Source organism: Labeo rohita, chromosome 20 (genome assembly GCF_022985175.1).
Source record: "Labeo rohita strain BAU-BD-2019 chromosome 20, IGBB_LRoh.1.0, whole genome shotgun sequence".
NCBI lineage: Eukaryota > Metazoa > Chordata > Actinopteri > Cypriniformes > Cyprinidae > Labeo > Labeo rohita.
This window is the reverse complement of record NC_066888.1, coordinates 4,381,321-4,393,584: the sequence shown is the minus strand read 5'-3', so window position 1 is coordinate 4,393,584 and position 12,264 is coordinate 4,381,321.

Below are 12,264 nucleotides of genomic sequence, written 5' to 3'. Positions count from 1 at the left end.
TAATTCTGTGATTGATAACTGATAATCGTCAAAGAGTGTTTCTACTATGAGAACATTAATATCAGCTGAGAGAGAATCTCTTCTACCTCGTGTGTGTTTGAGCTCTAAAATCTTTTTTTCTCACACCAGCAGACACATGTCTCTTTTTTAATTCCCGCAAGTCCTGATTCAGTTTTCACACACTCCTCCAATTACCTTCAATTCTGAGAGAAAATCTGCAAAAACTATACAGATCTTGTTATGCAGCCAGCAAGGCTTTAGGTGCTTTGACCAAAATCAGCACTGAACTTCACACGTCGTGCCTTGACGCACCTCGGCTTTGAATCCAGGTGTTTTTTCCATCTCTGTCATCATACTATTTCATATCTACATTCAGCATCTTCATACTTCAAGCATCAGCATTTCAGTCCCTCTCATTAACAGAACAAAGTTCCACCCATAAAATATCTCCTCACCACCCATCTCATTATCTTCCACCCTGCAGTGATTTATTGCTGTGATCCTGCTTGGAAATTCCCACTCGGTTTTCGTAATTTGCATAGAAGTCGGTAAAAGTGATTTTTGGCCCGTTTGATCTCCGTGGTTGGTTGTGCAATGATTTCTGCAGTTGTTTTGTATACAAAGATGCTCAATTATGTGGTTAGACGGTGTTTGTGTGTTCGACTTGTTTCTGGTCAGTCTGTTTTTGAATGTTTGATTGATACAGTTATGATTCTTTTGTATGTTTATTGTGAGTGTTAGCAATACAAAATAAAAAAATTATGTACGTCTGTTTTTTATGCTTTTTATGTCACTTTAGAATTTCTTACACAGTACGGAAGCTAGGGAAAAGTGTTCATACTCTTTATTTAATATAGAAATAACATTAATTAAATAAATGTTTCAGACTGTAGTATGCCTTACTGTCGCATGATCTTAATTTCACTTAATTACAGTTGTTTATTTTACAATTTTATTTTGTATCAAATAATAAATGCAGTTGATACTACTTCAGTTTCATCCATTACACTGAAAATAGACAGTCAAGTTGAGTGCACTGCATTGTGGGATGCAATATTTCACACATTAAGCTCTTTTATACTGCTCATTTTGACAAATGTAGTAGGGCATCCACTTAATCCATTCTGAAAATATGCACAGTTTGCATGATATTCGTACTGAAGCTGGAATAGCACACCATCATATGCTACTCTTACTGTTGCTGCAGTATTTAGTATGTATACTGTGCACAGTATGCAAATGTTGTGCACAGAATATCAGCCTGACCTACATATGCCACACTTAGCAGCACACAAGAGCTTACTGTGTGGAATATTGTATCTAATAGTGCAATGCACTCAATTTAACCATGCATCTCCCTTTTGATGTATTATTTGACCATCCTGCCTTGATTCTTTTTGCTAAATTAAACGAGGTCAGGTGTTTACAATGACTGTGTCCAAATTCAGAGACTGTCCTTTGAAGAACACAGACTTCAAAGTCCACACCTTGGAGGGCTACAAAGGTCTAACTGAATTGTTAAATGGGACAAGTGGCAGTAATGTTTGTACTGGACTTTTTAGAAAGCTACAAACAAGATAAAAACAAAACAGAGTTCACAGCCTGTGTAAATATGCTCTAGGTCCATTTATGTGCGTAACAAAAAGTGTAAACTAGCTGTAAAATCACAGTAAGATTTTTTGTATCATTAGCTATTCAAAACTCAATACCATGTTGGCTGTACTGTCAAATTAACCTTTTAAATATAAAAAGGTTACTTTGAAATTTCCTTTAAAAAAGAGAGAAAGAAATCCCGTAATCACTATTGTGCAATGCACCCTGGGATATTTTGGGCTGCAAAGGATCCATTTGTTGTGTCCTTTATGGCCCAGAAAACAAAGAGCGCATTTTGAGGCTGCATTTGAAGAAGTTTTCAAATTGGGAAATCTTTATTCCACCACTGTGACTTACTGGATCTTTGAATGTAGCCTTTCAAATATCCAGCTTCTGAATTGGGACACAGCTAATGCACTATACTACTGTTTGAAATGTCTGTCACGGAATAATGGCAATTATTACAGAGGCTGACATGACACTGGGAGAAAATAGATATCGTAGTCAAAAATTAAGAACTTTACAACATGACAGTGACTCATGGCCATGACTTATGGTCACGTTTGATTAGTTTGTTCCCTGAAAGGAGAAGTCCACTTCCAGGTCAACAATTTACAGATAATGTATTCACCCCCTTGTCATCCAAGATGTTCATGTCTTTCTTTCTTCAGTTGTGAAGAAGTTGTGTTTTTTGAGGAAAACATTTCAGGATTTTTCTCCATATAATGGACTGATATGGTCCCCCGAGTTTGAACTTCCAAAATGCAGTTTAAATGCAGCTTCAAATGATCCCAAATGCAGCTGTAAACGATCCCAGCCCAGGAAGGAGGGTCTTATCTAGCGAAACGATTGGTTATTTTCATTAAACAAATGCAATTTAAATGCTTTTTAATCTCAGACACTCGTCTTGTCTTGCTCTCCCTGAACTCTGTGTATTCTGGCTCAAGACAGTTAGGGTATGTCGAAAAACTCCAATCATATTTTCTCCTTCAACTTCACAAATCATTTCAAAATCGTCCTACATTGCTGCAGAAGTGCCAACCCAGTGTTTGCAAAGTGAACATGCAAAGAAGATCAAACACCCTTAACAAAAAAGGTAAAACAGCGATATAGGACGATTTTGAAGTTGAGGGAGAACATGGGAGTTTTTCAACATACCCTAACTGTCATGAACCGGAAAAACAAAAACAGTTCAGGCAGAGTAAGACAAGACAAGCATTTGACATTAAAAAGTATATAAATTGTTATTTTTATGAAAATAACTGATCGTTTCGCTAGATAAGACCCTTCTTCCTCAGCTGTGATCGTTTACCGCATTTGAGATCGTTTGAAGCTGCATTTAAACTACATTTTGGAAGTTCAAAGTTTAAGGTAAATTGTTGAAAAGGTTGGTAAATTTTTTACCTCATGCGATGTATGGGGGATGCAAACATTTGAAAAGCAGTGAAAGTTTAGGTCTTATATCTTGGTTTAATTTTGAAAGGGTGTTGTGAATATTTAGATGAGGTGACTTTGCTTCTACATTCTTTGTTTAGCTCACATGAAGCATTCAAATCTGCACCCTCTGATAAAAGTTGATCTAGTTCACATATTTACACATGTTGGAGGGGACTTACCTGTTTAAAAAGCTGTTGTTCAGCATTAACTTATTAGGTTTACATTGAAATTTTAAGAAAATTAATGCTTACATTTTTTTTTTTTTTTTTTTTTTTTTTTTTTTGTAATCTGTCTCTAAACTTTTGTTGTATAGGGGATACGATACAAAACACATATCATCTGATCGTCAAGGTTCCATATTTGGTAACTGTTTTGTAATAGAAGTGATATTATGACAAACAAATGACTGATTTATGACAGAAAACTGCATAAAAAAAAATCAATAGAGGTTGGGTGTAACCCAGTGGTTATTTTTGGTAAAGTACCCAAACAAAATCTTACAGGAAACATAATTTTTGTGATATCAACTTTAAATTCAAAACATAACTTGGCTAGACATATGGCTTTGATTTTAGAGTGCAACATATTTTATAAAATATTTATTTGATATAAAATTAAAAAATAATATACTACATTATCGTTACTGTAAACTTAAACTTCTAGACATTTTTTTTTTTTTTTTTATACTTTTTTTAAAAAATGCTTTCACATTTCAGCAATGAACTGCTATGTGCCTTCTTTAAAAGGAGACCAAGCTTAGGTCTGTATTTCAGCACAATCACATGGCATTTCGCTACTTTACATTTTGGCAAATTGTTGGCTAACTCACAACTGTTGGCTATGAATTCACACAATCTCATTTGTACTTTTTTGTAAAATCTGTTTATGCATTCTGAAAAAATGCAATTGTATACAACCCAGCGCTGGGTTAAATATAAACAAAACCAGCAACTGGGTTGTTTTGACCCAGCTGCTGTTTACCCCAACCTTCTGAGTAGTTAACTCAACTATTGTTTAAAAATTGCTGGGTTTATCCATATTTTACCCAACACTGGGTTGTTTTTAGCCCAGCATTTTGTTTGCCTCACTCACTGAAAAAAACTATTTTTGCAAGTTTTTGCACACAAATTTTTAAAGTAAAATTTAAGTATGGAATTAAGTAAATTCTACTTAAGTAAAAATTAGCAAAGGAAGTAAGTAAATTTAACATGGCCAGTTAGAGTTGGATGAGTATTTTCTACTTAACTATTTAAGTTTACTGCAATACTCAAGTACATTTTACTCAGTCATGGTTTGTAAACTTATGGAAGCCTGTTTCCACCACTGAATAAAAAAAAAAGGTTATTGCGACTTATCTCACAATTCTGACTTTCTTTCTCAGAATTGTGTGATAGAAAGTCGCAATTCTGAGAATTAAAGTCAGGATTGCATGATATAAACTCACAATTGCGAGTTATAAAGTCAGAATTCCGAGATATAAAATCGCAATTCTGAGAAATGAAGTCAGAATTAATAAACTGGCAATTGTGCGTTATTAAGTCAGAACTGTGAGATATAAACTACTTCTCTAAACATATTAGTCTTTTTTCTTCTCATAACTAGATTTATAACTCGCAGTTGTAAGTTTGTATCTCATAATTCTGAGAAAAAAACGTCAGAACTGTGAGTTTATATCTCACAATTATGACTTTATATCTAGCCATTCTGACTATATAACTTGCAACTGTGTACAATTAAGTTATTACCCAACTAAAGACAGAGGCCTCAGTGCTTGGTACACAAAACACAATGACAGTAACAATCGTTTTGAGCATGTTTGAGTATGAATTAAATTGAAAATGAACCCCAGATGTCACAAAACAGCAAGTTACTAAACCTAACAACAAAAGCATCCATAAAACAGGATAAATTCAACTTGAAAATAGTGAAAAATGTAATCTTTTTAATTATTCGTGCCCCAGTGCATGATGGGAACATTGGGATGATAACTTTGATATTTACTTAAAGAATCTGTTTGTTTGTTTGTTGCAAACAGAACAAACAATTCAAGTAAAATATACTTATAAGTACACATTTCAATTTCTACAAGTTTAAATTGAGTACTAGTATAGAATTTACTCATTTTGAAAAATTCTTTCCTGAACTAAATTAATTAATATAGAAATTACATTTGTTTTTCCATAGTGTTTACGAAATCATTTTTATCAGTGCTAATGGTGATGTACAGGGGTGAACCTTCATGTTTACTTTTTCTAAAAATTGTATGTGTTTGTATATTTTACACTGTACGAGTTAATTTAAAATTGCCACGTCGTAAAATAGTTATATGGGCTGGACAAAATAATGCAAACACCTAGGAAATAGACAATATTCAGAAGATCTATTAGAACATCTGCCAATTTTTTCAGAGATGTCAAAGGTGGAAATCTTCTTCTCTCTCTTCTCTCCAGACTGTCCACAGTGGTTCCAAATCAGGGTAGGGGTTGAAGGTCAGGGTAGGTCAGGGTAGAGGTTGAAGTTCATCTTGGTCAGGTGTCAAAACCTGTTCCTGAGGGAACTGCACTGTCCTGCAGAGTTTAGCTCCAACCCTAATTAAACACACCTGAACCAAATAATAAGTAATAACATTAACCAAATAATGAACCAAATAATAAGCCTTCAGGTCTTACATGATCGATTTAGAAAGAAACAGTGAAAGTAGAAAAAATAGCACACATATGCCTGCGATTGCAGACTGCATGCTTCCCACCCGCTCAACATGATGTAGATGCCCTGGCACAAACTCTGACCGCAGAGGAAGACTACAAGGGTTTAGGGTGCGATTTGGGACAGGGCCTCATTAGAAACCTCCAGGCAAGTGTGTTGGAGCAGGTTGGAGCCAAACTCAGCAGGACGTTGGCCTCTACAGGAACAGGATTGGACACCTCTGATCTTGGTGCTCCAACTGTTCAGGTTTCATGATCATGACTCTAACTTTTACACATTTTAGCATCAGTATCTGTGATTAAAGTTCAATCAATTACAGCTCTTTATTGGATGTTGGTTGGTTTTTGTAGAAACAGGGTCTTCAAGGTGAATATTGAAGCTTGCTGTAACTTTGTTTGGATACAATCCTTTGTATTGTTTGGCAGTCCCTATTTTTCACTTTCAGTTTTCACCCACTCGTCTTCACCAATGAAGTCTTGCCATGCTTTGTGAACATACTCATAATCATAAAGACTGTTTTCCTCAAAACACCAAACAACTGGGTTGTTTGATGTTATTGCTACAGATGCTACTGCTAAACAGGCTCCCATTTTTCCTTTTTGGAAATCTGACAAGTCACCTTATTTCACAGAGCACTTGTACTAACCTCTGCTCAACACAGCTTATACTATACTTGGGTGTTCACAATATTTTGTCCAAACCCTGTACGTTCAGCCTGTTTGCTGCAGATATCATATGATATCATACTAATCTGAACAGAGCCAAAGATGCTCTGTTTTATATGCTATGGTGGCACCGGTCACGTGTAATTTCTGTTTGAATAGCATCCAGCACTAATTGGCATATAACTAATGGACAGAACACTAAGTCCTTGCCCTGATCTGCTAAAAGCAAACTAACAATGGGATTAAAAGTCACAAATTGATGCTGTATATTAAGAAGATGAATAACAGCTGTGAATGTGGTGTTTCGGACACAGCTGCAGGCCACTCATGATATTATGATATTCCATTGCTCACAGGTGTAACTGTGCTTTCTTTAACTCGATATCACAGTACATTTAATAGGAGATTGCATCAATACTGATGCAGTTATACAGTGTCCATCTAACGGGAGGTTAGATGTTCATCTTCATTCCATATGAGGGGGTTTTATTGCTGTGTGGTAGATCTCTAAATTTAAATCCACACCTCTGAGTTTGGACCTAAGCACCTGTTCAGAAGATTGAGCTGGATTACTGTAATCTTTATTGAATGTGTTTGCGTCACGTTGACCAGGGATTTTCCTGCTCAAAATCCAACAAGTGAAAGACCCGTGTAGCAGAGACCATGGTAAAGGAGCCACTACATCTCTTGACAGCAGGGGGGAAAAATGTATACTATTTTACTGTACACAGTTCTATGAAGAAACTTAAAAGGGTTATCGGATGCCCATTTTCCACAAGTTGATGTGATTCTTTAGGGTCTTAATGAAAAGTCTATGATATACTTTGGTTAAAAATTCTCAATGGTAGTGTAAAACAACACCCTTTTTACCTTGCTAAAATCAGCTCTGCAAAAATCATCCCATTCTGGTTGAGGCTGCTTTAAATGTTAATGAGCTCTGCTCGCCCCGCCCTTCTCTTCTCTTTGTGGAGTGACAAGCCTGTTTACTTTAGCCACATTTAACCGCTAAACTTGCTAACTAGCACATTATTAGGAAAGGCGATCGCAAAGATTCAGAAAAAAACCCTTATACGCACTTTTGCTTTAAGTGCAGCTGGATCACGAATGATTTGCACGAACATAGACAGATATATGTAGATCGGGAGGTGCATTCCCTTCACAAACAAATGTAATCCACTGCATCTTCAGCAGCTCAGATGTCGGGAGTAAATGACGACCACTATGTTCATTATTACATACAGCAACACACCTCAATCGCTCAATTCTTGTCTAACTTACATCCCTGCTCTGGCATGAAAACATGGAGGGCGGACTGTTACAGCTCATCTGAGGTTAAATACTCATGTCAATCAACTTTCGTGGGAGCGGCCTCTGTCTGTGTGACGCCACAACGACGGGCATCTGACAAATGGATCGATTTGAAAAAGGGGATACTATTTTTACAGGTTAATTAAAAAACACTGTATGGATTTTTATCATTATAGGGTATAGGGTATAGATGTGTACATACACTGACATCACACATTAATGTTCAAACAACATGTAAAAGTGAACGTAGCATCCGATGACCTCTTTAAAGGATTTAAATTCTGTTATTGTTAACAGGTTTTTAATAAAAAAAGAGATTTCTATTCCTTTATTACTAAAACTATCAAGTTTCAAACAATTAATAGAAGTAATCCATATGAGTCAAGTTATTTAATTACAGGCTTCTCAGACACAGTCAGTGGTTAAAAGTTAACTGAAACAATAAATAAAACATTTCTGTGACTTCAAGTACAATAAATAATCCTTCTTTATATTGCTGCTGAAGCGTGAGGGTATGGGTGTCTCTTGAAATGTTTGAGCTGACCTTTGCCCTCAGCCCATCCCCCTCTTAAAGCAATATTAGGGTTCAGAGCTGTTTCTAACCCAGTGCAGCACTTTACTAGGTTTATTTGACAACATATTGTAATGGCATAATGTTTTGGTATTCACATGCTTATTGTTTTTGTTTACACTGCAACAACACAAAAAAAAACAGAGAAGAAAAGTCAAACTTGTTAAAATTTCACACAGACCTCAAAAATAGACAGGACAAAATTATTGGCACCTTGTCAAAATTGTAAGAAATAATTACTTTTCAAGCATGTGATGCTCCTGTAATTTGTATTTAGACACACCAGTGGCAAGTAACAGGTGTGGGCAATATAGTAATCACACTTGCAACCAGTTAAAATGGAGAAAAGTTGACTCAGCCTTTGTGGTGTGTGTCACACTGAGCATGGAGAAAAGAAAAAAGTGTAAGGAGTTGTCTGTAAATTTGAGAGAAAAAATTGTGGAAAACCATGGAAAATCTCAAGGCTACAAGTCCATCTCCAGAGATCATAATGTTCCTGTGTCCACTGTGTGCAATATCATCAAGAGGTTTACAGCCCATGACACTGTAGCTAACCTCCCTGGACATGGACTGAAGAGCAAAATTAATGAAAAATTACAATGAAGGATTGTTTGAATGGTCGATAAAGAATCCTAACTTCCAAACAAATTCAAGCTGATCTGCAGACACAGGGTACAACAGAGTCAGCTCGCACATCTGAATGAAAAGTTACGCTATGGTAGAAGAGCCAGGAGGAGACCACTCCTGCACAAAGGCATACAAAAAAAGACTGGAGTTTGCCAAAACTTATGTGACAAAATCAATCCTTCTGGGAGAACATACTGTGGACAGATGAGACAAAAGCAGAGCTTTTTGGTAAAGGACATCATGGCTCTGTTTACAGAAAAAGAAATGAGGCCTTCAAAGAAAAGAACACAGTCCCTACAGTCAAACATGGTGGAGGTTCAAAGATGTTTTGAGGTTGCTTTGCTGCTTCTGGCACTGGATGCCCTGATTGTGTGAACGGTCTCATGAAATCTGATGATTACCACAGAATTTTGGGGCGCAACATTGTGGCCAGTGTCAGAAAGCTGCGTCTCCACCAGAGGTCATGGGTCTTCCAGCAGGACAATGACCTGAAACACACTCAAAACAGCAGTTTTGGGAAAGGCAACGTTCAAATCTGAATGACCTGGAACAGTTTGTAAAAAAAGAGTGGTCCAAAATTCCAGTAGAGAGGTAGAAGAAAATCATTCATGGTTACAGGAAGTGATTGATTTCAGTTACTTCAGTTAGAGGTGCTACCATATATTAAGTTAAGGGTGCCAATAATTTGTCAGTGCATTTTTTGGGTTCTGTGTGGAATTGAGTCAGATTTTACTTTTCTTCTCAGTTTTTTTTTTTTTTTTTTTTTTTTGTGTTGTTTCAATGCAAACCAAAACATTTGCAACTGCAACAATTTTCTAAGAGAAGGGTTGCATTTTCTGACAGAATTGCAATTTTAATTCAGTTTTAATTCAGTGATGTCAAGGCTGTAATGTGATTAATTTAAAATTACAACAAAGGATTGTTCGAATGGTGGATAAAGATCCCCGATTAACTTCCAAACAAATACAAGCTGATCTGCAGACACAGCGTACAACAGTGTCAGCACACACAACCGACTGCTGAATGAAAAGGGACGCTGTGGTAGGAGACACAGGAGGACACCACTGTTGACACAAAGGCATAAAAAAAGACTGGAGTTTGCCAAAACATATGTGACGAAACCACAATCCTTCTGGGAGAACATACTGTGGACAGATGAGACAAAAGTAGAGCTTTTTGGTAAAGGACATCAATAGACTGTTTACAGAAAAAGAAATGAGGTCTACAAAGAAAAGAACACAGTCCCTACAGTCAAACATGGTGGAGGTTCAAAGATGTTTTGGGGTTGCTTTGCTGCTACTCCTTTTTTAAAACTTGTATTCTCGACTGAAACTTTTTTAACTTGTACTTTCTGAATGATGTGGAATTTGTGCTAAATGTCCTGAGATTCTGAAAAACAATACAGTATTCAAAGAATGACTTGACTAATTGACCTTAATTTTGAGAAGAGCCCAACCCTACATTCTCTCCTTATTGGATAATTTCATTTCAGGACTTATTTAGCATGCCATTTTACTCTTAAACAATACTGACCTGTAAAACAGATACACAGAAACTCTTCAGACCTGAACCAAACCCTACATCATGAACAACAACAAATACCAGAGTGTGTACCTGTACCAAAGATATTTAAAACCTGTTCTGACTTGTGGACGTTCCACACTGACCTGTGTTTAGTCATAACAATGTTCAGATGACAAAATATGCAGAATGGATTGTATATTTCCACTCTGTACACTGGAAAACAACGCTGATGTACAATATTTTTTTATTAAATTAAATCAATATTCAAGTTATTCATTTAAACTAGGTGTGTGTGTGTGTCTGTATATATATATATATATATATATATATATGAAAAGTTCAGATGCAAAACCAGCTAAAAGGCATCTTGGTCAAAAATGAGATAATGATACTGAGTGAATGCTCTCGACACATATTATACGTCCATCAAATACTTTTTTTTTCTTCATACTCACTAAAATACCAGCCTCAGCCCAATTAGAAGCACCAGCACTTACATAGAAACCTATACATCTGAGCCTGATAAAAATGCATTTTTTAAAGATGTCAAATGGATTTAGCTGGTTTTGCATCTGAACTCTTCATATATATATATATATATATATATATATATAGTTATAGTATAGTGTATATAACATACATAGTTGAGGTCATAAGTTTACATTCACCTTGCAGAATCAGCAAAATGTTAATTATTTTACCAAAATAAGAGGGATCATACAAAATGCATGTAATTTTTTATTTAGTACTGACCTGAATAAGATATTTCACATAAAAGACATACAGTCCACGAGAGAAAATAATATGACCATAATAAATAAAATAAAAATGACCCTGTTCAAAAGTTTACATGTACTTGATTGTTAATACTGTTTAGTGATCATCGTTCATGAGTCCCTTGTTTGTCCTGAAGTGTTAAACTGCCCACTGTTTTTCATGAAAATCCTTCAGTTTCCACAAATTCTTTGGGTTTTCAGCATTATTGTGTATTTGAACCCTGTCCAACAATGATTGTATGACTTTAGGATCCATCTTTTCACATTAAGGGAAAACTGAGGGACTCATATGCAACTATTACAGAAGGTTCAAACGCTCACTGATGCTCCAGAAGGAAACATAATGCATTATGAGCCGGGGGGGTGAAAACTTTTTGAATTTGAAGATCAGGGTAAACTAAACTCATTTTGTCTTCTGGGAAATATGTCAGTATCTTCTATAGCTTCTGAAGGGTAGTACAAAAAAAAAAAAAATGATATTTAGGCAAAACAAGAAAAATCTACATATCTTTTTATTCTGTTCAAAAGTTTTCACCCCATGCATCATTTTTTTCTTCTGGAGCATCAGTGAGTGTTTGAACCTTCTGTAATAGTTGAAGATGAGTCCCTCAGTTGTCCTCAGTGTGAAAATATGGATCGCAAAATCATACAGTCATTTTTAAAAAGGGTTTAAATACATAAAAATGCGAAAAAAACAACACAAAACAGAATTTGTGGGAGAGTTTTCTTCCATCTTGCGTTTTGTGTAATCCCTCTTATTTCTGTAAAATAATTAACATTTTGCAGATTCTGCAAGGTGTATGTAAGCTTTTGACCTCAGCAGTATATATTTGCTGCTTATACGGAAATGATCAATTTGAAGTTCACACTTGACCAAATGCTGTATACTATTCTTCTCTGTTGCACTGCTTTGTGCAACTTTTAAACAGTGGTTAAAAAGTTATGAAATACCAAAAAGCTTCAGTTTACACAAACTGAATTAGGACACTGAACTTCCAATGAAATGTGAGGACTGATAACAAACTATGTAAGACAAAAATCTGAACCAATACCACAC